Here is a 9,628-nt window from a genome sequence, read left to right on the forward strand (position 1 = left end):
CACAGAGGATTCCCAGTTGAGTTTGGCTGTACCCATCCTTGTTGGTCACATCCTAACAGAGAAATAAAGACATTAGTAGATAATTCTATGTTGCCCATCAAAAAGCACCTTTCACTTTTTATAATGAAAAGCATCCTATATTAGAAACCACAGCAAAAGTAATTTAGAAAAGAACAATATTGGCCTTAATTTGGCTTTTCAACAGCTGCCATAACTGGATCTACACATTATAATTACACTGTTCACAAAAATTTAAAAACTATTTTAAGCACAACACTATTGGAGGATGGCACATCCATACTTGCGGTGGCCAGAGGGTTTGCTGTGTCTCCAAAGAGTGTGGAGGAGATACCAGGAGGCTATGGAGCTAAATCCAGGCTAAAAGTGTTGTAATTTAATAATTTAAAAAAAGATTGAAAAAATAAAATTTGAAACAGAAATTTTAATGTTTGTTCTTGTTCTAAAACATTAAATTGAATTAAAAAAGTGTAAGAGATCTTTTATTCAGTTTGAGTATACTTTTGATTCAGCTCTGTAATTATTTTAATAAATATTTTATTTTCAATTTTTACTCTGAAATATATTTTAAAATGTGATGTGTCATTTTTTCAGTTGCAGGATTATTTTTTAAAATTTAAATCTTATCTTTTTTGTTTCAGATTTCTTTTTTCACCTTCAGATCTTATATTTCACTTACAGATCATATTTTTTTCAGTTTCAAACTTTTGGCCGTGTTCTGGTGTGGGGGTCAAGACGTTGACTGAGATGGGCGTGGTATGGTGAGTGAAAGCATAGCAAAGCATCCTCCAGGGTCCCCACTCTTTTCGAGGAATGATTTTCCAGGACTTTTCCAGGACGTTTTCACCTGTTACAATATTGGTGTGGGCTATTCTCAGGTTAATCTAGCCTTCTAGAAAACAAGATTAAAGGTTGATGACCAATATCTCTAGCTAGCTCCACCGTATCATATTGAACTTCAAATGTATTTTTTCTAACTCTCGGGCATGAACATTGCCTGCTAGCTTTCTTTTTAGTCTGACTTTTATATAGCATTTTACAATTATAAATTTATGGTTTATACTTATTTTTAATCTTTATTTACTGTGCTTTCTTATAAATAGATTTTGCTGATTTACTGTTTAAGCAGCCTAAATTTTATTTTGCCATTTTTATTATTTCTTTCATCAACATTGTTCTGAGTTGTTGTATTTTATTCCTTAACTCGCATTATTTAATCTACTCATATTTTATAGCTAAGTGTGCATTAGTTACCAAGTACATTTTTACTTCTTTTCCTATGTTTGATTTTTGGTCACTAACATACGGAAGAGGATTAGGGCCACTGTAAAAATAAAAAGTGAGTTCTGACAAAATCTCAAATTCTGACTTTTTTCCTCAGAATTCTGACTTTTTTTTTTTTTTTACCAGAATTCTGAGAAAAATGTCAGAACTCTGAGATTTTGACTTTTTTCTTAGAATTCTGAGACTCTTACATTAAAGTCAGAATTCTGAGAAAAAGTCAGAAAGCTGAGTCTAAAGTCAGAATCTCAGAATTCTGACTTTTTCTCAGAATTCTGACTTCTTTTTGTAGAATTCTGAGATTCTGACATTAAAGTTAGAATTCTGAGTTTAAAGTCAGAATTCTGACTTTTTCTCAGAACTCACTTTTTATTTTTACAGTGGCCCTAATCCTCTTCCTCACTAACAAGGTAGAAGGAAGGTAAATAATTTTTCAGGACAACTCAAGCTTTTCCTGGACATTTTACTTTTTCCTCATTTTCCATATGCTTTCCATGACTGGAAAATTGGTCAATCATTTTCCAGGTTTTCCAGGACATGTGGGAACCCTGTCCTCAAATGATGTAGCTTCGGGAAACATGGGTACGTTGATAGATTTAACTCAACACTTTCTCTACACTGTATTCTCTTTATACCTCTAAATAAAGTGATGCCAAGGACAAAGATACCTTTTATAAGCAATTCTAGACAACTCTTGGTAATTATTGATGCATAAAAACTGGAGAATATGCCAGATTGTTGAGTTAAACACCCATGCCTAAAGAAATGATGTTTCCCAATTCCACACAAGACCATAACCGCAGCGCAGCATCACATCATTGTGGCATGAATTACAATGGTGTCCTCTTCACCAGGGCAACCTGCAGGTGCAGGTACACAGGTAAGAAATACTCTTTATAGATAAGGTGCAGTGAAAATTAACCTAAATTTCATAATACTGCGTCACTTTTGAAACGTGGGGTTATCCAGAAAGACATGTTTATGCGTCTATGCAGTAAGTAGGTGTAAGGTTAGCATGAACTGCGCAATGCTAGCTGCTGCTCATGTTGCAGTCCTTAAAATGTTCAGCTCAAGCTTCGGTCTTCAGTTGTCATTGTCTACATTTGTGTGGTAATAAGTTTAAATGTGCTCACTCTGAATCTAGGTACTTTTAAACCTGTGCAAGAAAGTAAAGTGATTCTGGACATAGACATGTCAAAAAGTCTTTTTGGATGACCCTACATTTCAGGGTTACACACATAAGATATTTAGGATATCTAAAGATAAATTCAAAGGGCATTTCTTACTTGCGTGCCTGCACCTGCAGCCATATTCTGGCATATTTTCCTGTTTTTATATATCAGTAATTACCAAAAATTGTCTAGAATTGCTTGTGTTGAGTCACATCTATCAAAGTAGCCACGTTTCCTGAAGGCAACATCATCTGAGGATGCTTTGCTCGGCTGTCACTCACAATACCACACCCTTCTCAGTGGATGCTACGCTCCAGAAGCCAGAACATGGCCAAAAGTTTGAAACTGAAACAATACGATCTGAAAGTACAAAATAAGACCTGATAGCGAAAAAATAAATCTGAAACCAAAAAAGAAAAGGTTTGAATCTAAAAATATTAATCCTGCAACTGAAAAAATGACACATCACATGTTAAAATATATTTCAGAGTAAAAAATTAAAATAAAATATTTTATTAAAATAATTACAGAGCTCTATCAAAGGTATATTTAAACTGAAAAAAATTACCTTACACCTATTTTTAATCCAATTTAATGTTTTAGTTTATTTAAAAAATTCAAGAACAAACATTGAAATTTCTGTTTCAAATTTTATTTTTCCAATCTTTTTATTTTCAAATCACAACACTTTTGGCCTGGATTTAACTCCACAGAACGCAGGCCAGCACACAGGGGAGCTGGGGGAGGCCCATAGAGGGGCAATTACCCAGCAGCAGGGCTGCTATTTGCTCGTTTGCGCCATCCTGGAGAAGCTGCACTACCTAAGCAACTTTAGTGGGCTGCAATACCACCTCATGCTATCATTACTGACGAGGGCACTGGAAAATGTGAAACTAGCCCAGAATCAGTCAGACAGGACAAGGATAGGGAAATGGTCTGTGGCCACAGCTGTTAAACCATTTCATTTTTCAGGGTTGTCTTGCTGTTGCCTCTCCTGTTTACCTTTTGTTGCTTTCGTTTGCACCAAAGTGGGTTAAATTTATTAATAATGGTTTACTTTTCCAACTTAAATGATTGATATCCCAGAAGTTAAACTGACTTTGTGTTATACTGTAATGATGTGATGATCAAGTGTTCCCTTAATTCTTGTGAGCGGTGTACTTGTTGCAAATTGTGCACTAAATATGGGTGGTCATGAAATTTAAGTTTAATTCTGGGAAACACAGTGCTGATTAAATTATTTTGAAAATTAGCAGCCAAAAATCTTTATTGTGCACCTACAACAGTTACAATAAATTAAACTACTTACAGTGCAGGTTTTGAAGAAGGCAGAGGGCTCATCCCCCAAGATGACTGGCAGTCCCCGAAGACAAAGGCATCTGATGTCTGTTGGCTCAGTGGTCTGAAATATATTGGACTTTACTGAGAATGCATAATAATAACAATTAATCAATTTTATATAGCGATTTTCAGAAAACTCAAAGACGCTTTACAAACACAAAACATTTATTTATCAAATACAATCCACAAACTCTACACATAGATTTTAATGCAAATTTACTGTAAAGCACAGGAGTAGACAAAAAGAGATGACATGACAGGAGAGAAAAGGAGAGGGAGAGAACAGAATGGTAAGGAATAGAAAGGAGAGACAAAAAAATACAGCAAAGCAGGGAGAACGGGGAAAGGAGAAAATAAGACAAGAAATGATGAGATTAAAGAATGGAGAGGACAAGAAGAAAGAGATAACACCAAATGAAAGAAAAAGCATGGATAAGAAAGTCAAAGGGTAAAAAGAGGAACATACAGAGAGGGAAGAGAGTGATTCGACAGATGTAAAGTAAACCCACCTTTGTTTGACGTAAAAGCTCAGACAGGAGTTGGCCGGTGACACCTTTCTTTTTCCTGAAGAGATCCATCAGGCTTGGGGAGAAACGGTCCAGTGCATCAAAGAAGTTGTCTTTGAGATTTTTTCCCACCACTCTGTTGAACTCACAGTAAACCTGAAACACAAAAGAGCAAACCATCTACAAGTTCAAAGTCAAATTGTCAAACATAAATTGTCCTTGGTAAAACAAATACAGTTTTATTTCAACAGCTTGTGCCTGCTTTACCATCTGATTTCACAAGATGCCTCTGTGTTCTTCCTGCTGCACTATCTATTGATAAAATCACATAGTTAAGCAGGCATAAGCAAAAAAAAAAATTTTTTATTAACATTACATTTCAAACACGTAAGGACATAGTCCTCTTTGTTAATATTCAGAACAATCATACAAACCTGTCTTTCTGTGAAAAGAGCTGGCCATCTTTGTACCATCTGGCTGATCTCATACACATCTTCAACAACTTCTTTTCTCCGCAGAGCAAACGTCACCTCCATCTCTTTCTTGATGAGGGATCCATTTGGTGTCTTCTTCATCATTTCACTGACCAGAACCTGACGAGATGCTTCCAGGTTGCGGTCATCCTTCCCTTCTGGATTCTTAGGGAGGAAATTGATCTCCCCTTTTCTTGGCTTTTTGATGTCTTTGTGGGGAGGTCCACCATCTTCCACGTTTACCACTATTGACAGTGACCTCACGTCGACCGAGAAGGCGCATTTTGTTTCTGTAGTTACCCATCTTGAACTTCATACTATTTTTCCATCCTTCCCAGCCAGAGGATGAGCCTGGTTCCTTGAGACATGGGTGGGTTTGCACTAAGGCTTTTGCAACAGCTTCAAAATCTTGCTTTGATGGGTATGCATCATATGTATACATGGTCTCAGCCAGTTTCTCAAGGATATCGTGTTTCAGCTCTTTTGTCACTTGCAGATGTGCTCCATCCCTGAGATACAACAGGTTACCTTGTCGGAGTCTGTACTCAACATCCACAGGAAACTTGGGAATTTCAAATTCTTCTGGCCACTGAAAACTTCTTTCCAGAGAGGAGTTGGACAGGATTTCTGTATCTGCGAGGCTGCTTGAGTCACTACATGCTTCAGCTGGAGCAGCGACTGGTACAAGGGTAATTATAGGGACAATTTTGATGGTTGGCTTGTCTGGGAGCTCAGAGAGATCTGTCAGGTTACACAGTTCGTTGTTAAAATCGGGATCTTGGAACTGCAAGGTGAAGCTGTAATTTACTTGGAGTGAGCTTTGGAGCCAGTCAATCAAATCTTCAACATTGTTAGGTTGTGTTGTCATTGTCATCTTTCTTATATCTGCTTCAGTGATAATAACCCTCATAGTCAGCTTCTCTTGCGCAGCCATCTGGGAAAAAAATGATAGATATTTAGCAAATAATATATCGCTTAAGAGTTACCATGAGTTCCCCTTGTACTCTATATGCAGATAATGGGAGGACATCATTCAACTCTGACATCTTAAACAGAGACATTGAGGAGACACTGTGATAGAGCAGCTGGTAAGATCTCAAATGCTCAGTATACCATGCTATCATTTTGGGGCAGACAAAAAAAATGTTTGTGTTAGCTGTAACAATCTTTTCAATCTGAGCAAAGTTTGGGAGACCTGAGCATGAGCCAGTAGAGAGAATCATGCCTGGTTGGTACTTGATTCCATCTATGCTGACAGATGATGCATCAAGAACTGGCCCTGGATTTGTGATCGTCTGAGCAATTTCTCTCTGAACATTCAAAGGGAAAGAGGCAAGCAAAACTGGAGTAACCTTTGTCATCTCAACTGATGGTCTGAAATATGAGCTGCAGTCAAGATGGTAACTCACAGCCCTTTGGTGTTTGGTAGCAAGTGTCATGGCAACATTTTTAAAATTTTGAGCATTGCGGATTGCCTTTTTAAAGAACTTATGCTTCCCCTCAAAGCGCATTGTCCAAACCTCGGTCAGGGGACCAAACTTCCTTACAAGCTCAGGATAATGCTCCAGATAGTGATGCTTTGGTCTCAAACGAAAATCCGGAAATGTGGACTGCAGCAGCTGTCGGTGCTCAGCTATCTTGCACTCCAGGAAATGCAATGTCTCTTGAGTGTGCCTCTGTGCCACAGCTAACTCAACAATGTCTTTGAGAAGCATGAGAACCTCCCAAGTGTTGTCACCCTCAGGGATACAGTGACCAATTAGAAAAGGAATGAGCCTCAAGAGACACCAATTCTCATGGGCATTTCCACCAATGGTCTTTTTGGTGGAAAATCCCTTTCCTATCACCTGAGGTCGGTCTGTTCTGTCGGTAAATGTGTAGTCAAAGTACCTGATGGCATGATTTAGCATATATAATGTGAAATACCCCTTGCCTATCAGGTCTGCAAGACATAGAGACAACTCAGTTGGAACAATGCCCTCCAAAAGATCATGCATGATGTCAGGAGTGTAACCAGTCACTGCATGAAAATGCACAAGATTCTCAGTCAAAGGACATGCTCTTTTCACACCATAAGTCCTACTCAAACTTGGGTCCTCTCTCACCTCCTGCACCTGTGTGTCATGGGAGTCTTTGTCTCTGAGCTGAAAGATTCCAGAACTTACCATGTGTTGCTGAGTGTCACTGCTGCTGGCTAAACAGAACCTGCAGAACTTATCAACAGTGAAGCCTTCCAGGAATCCTGCAAGGGAATGGGCACCAAGATTATCAGCAGCAACATACAAGACTGTGCCTTTCACATTTGAACCTAGTTTCTCCAGGTAAACACCATCCTGTTCCAATGTCTTAAGGTCATAGAGAAGAGGTTGCAGGACCTTTGCATAACCACACTCTTTCACTGTAGAGGTATTGCACAGAAGAGCAAGATGGATTGAGCTGAGGGTTGACCTGTATTTTGCAGGTATGTTGACAATGACCCAGTATACTGCACACATTTTATGTTTCAGCTTTGACGTCCCTAGCGGATTGGCTACTTCAAAGTCGTCAATGTACAGCCCTAGCCCAATTGTGAACTCATCACTTGTGAGAAGGGAGTTTTCATTAAAGTACTGCCCATCTACATATGACCTGTATTCTTCTTGGACATGGACTTTTTCTGACATAGCCTTGTTTAACACATCAGGTTTGTTGAGTATTTTCTGGAGCATAGGAAGAATCGGGACATAAGCAAGTGGTCTTTTGCCTTTTTCTACAACATACTCTATGGGGTTTACCAGTGGAAACTCTCTGCGTACATATGCCTTTCTTCTTTTGGTAGTTCCTAAGGGTCCATCTTTGGCACAAAATGTCATAATATTACTTTCAGACACAGTAGTAGCAACCTCTCTCACAACACTTTCATCCATGTCAGCGTAATATTTCTTTAGTACAGCCCTCACTCTGTTATACATAAGAGGCTCTGACAACTCATTGATAGCATAAAGCTGTTGAATTACTTCTTGCACAGCACTCTCTGGTATATGTAGAATAGCTTGCATTTTTAAAAACAGAGATGCCAAGTTGTGCTCAAGCTGTTTTTCTAAATCATGTAGATCGTGCTCACTAGCTTCTGCACTAACCTCCTCGAAATCCTCCACGTCATCAGCATGTGACATGTGGTCTTCTGCAGGATCCTCACTGTCAGGGTTTATGTAATCCTGACCAATGATTTCTGATTTGAACCTCTTCCAGTTTTGTCCTTTATGTACTCTACTCTTGTGTGCTTTGAAAGTGGAGTAGACACTGCTTTCAAAGTTACAGTCTTTATAAGGGCATCTGACTTTATGGTTTACTTTTAAGTGTGCTGTATGCAGGTGAGTAAAGTACTCAGTCTCTGAACAAGTTTCAGCAAACCCACATGACAGACAGCAAAACTTCACTGGCGGGCCTACATCTATACTTCGCTCCTGATCTGGACTTTTGGTGTGAAAGCGGGATAAATGTACATTTAGCGCATTTAATGATTTAAATGTACATGGACATTCCTGATGCAGGCAAGGAAATGGCTCTGTTCTGGCATAACTCCCATGTTTTAGCCTATAATGTTTAAAAAGCTGTGCCCTTTTGTCACAGTTAAAAGGGCAGTACTTACATGTCCAAATCATCTTTTCTTGTGAAGTTAAACACAATAAAAAAAAATAGACCAAAAACGTAGGTTATGCTAGTTTATCCAAATGTAGTTACCTGTATTTTCTGTGTTTTGAGACTATTCAACAGAATAATGTTGAGGCTGTAAACTTTTAAGTTCAACTAATAATTTCTTCTGATAGTTTAATTGATGCTGCATAATGGTAAAGAGCAAAGCTGAACATTTACTATGGTAAAAGTTTATATGTCACCTATACCAGACCAAAAAAGACCGGTAAAACTTACTTTGACTACTTCTTCCACTGCCCGCTAACGGTCCTTACAGTGGAGAAAGAAATGAAGCCGGTGGAGATGTCTATCTGGTGAAAACAAGCTCCTAATTCTCACCAACTTCTCCTCGTATTCACCTATTCAATTACCGTCCGTCAGGAAACTCACACGGCTGAACTCCAAGTAGCACAGTAGGGATGAAGTTAGGTGAGTACAATCAATGGCCGTCTGAAAACCCAATACTGTCGCTAATGTTAGCTTAATGGCACTCACCAGATGTAGTAGATTGTAGCAAGGACGTCCCAGCGTTAACCTCCTCTTTCTTCGGTGGAAGCGCGGTACACAGCGGGGTCCAACTCCAGCGGGCGATGAGAGGTGGTGTCCGACTCGGCGTCAACAATATTCCAGTAGACCGCGGTAACGACGGCGGTGCTCCCGGCCTCAGCCTCCTCTTTCTCTGGTGTACAGCACGGTACGCACGGCAAAGGGTCCGGCGTTCAATAAGATGCGGTGTCCGATTCCGCAAGTCCAAATTATCAGACCAACTGATAAACCACACGTCCCCACCTCTTGAAAATTTCTTAAAATTTCGGTTTATCCACGGGACAACTGCAACAACTGACTATCGGCGATGAGATGGTTGGCGGTTAAAAATTGGTGTTTCTCTTTCCCACAATGCATTGTGAAAGGTTAACTCAATGAATTCAAGTAATCAGGGTTAAAACTTGATGAATTAAAGCTAGTATAATGTAAAATTGTTGACACATGCATTACTGTCAAACTTAAGTATCATAAACTGATATTTGATAGTAAGCAAGGATCATATACTCACATTTTAAAGTAATACAATCAAACTTAAATAATATAAGTAAATTGTAATTGATTTTGTAATTACATATGAAATCCGGGCTAACAGTGCAGGTGTACCCATCTCACCAAC

The sequence above is a fragment of the Cheilinus undulatus genome, linkage group 3 (assembly GCF_018320785.1).
Source record: "Cheilinus undulatus linkage group 3, ASM1832078v1, whole genome shotgun sequence".
Lineage (NCBI taxonomy): Eukaryota > Metazoa > Chordata > Actinopteri > Labriformes > Labridae > Cheilinus > Cheilinus undulatus.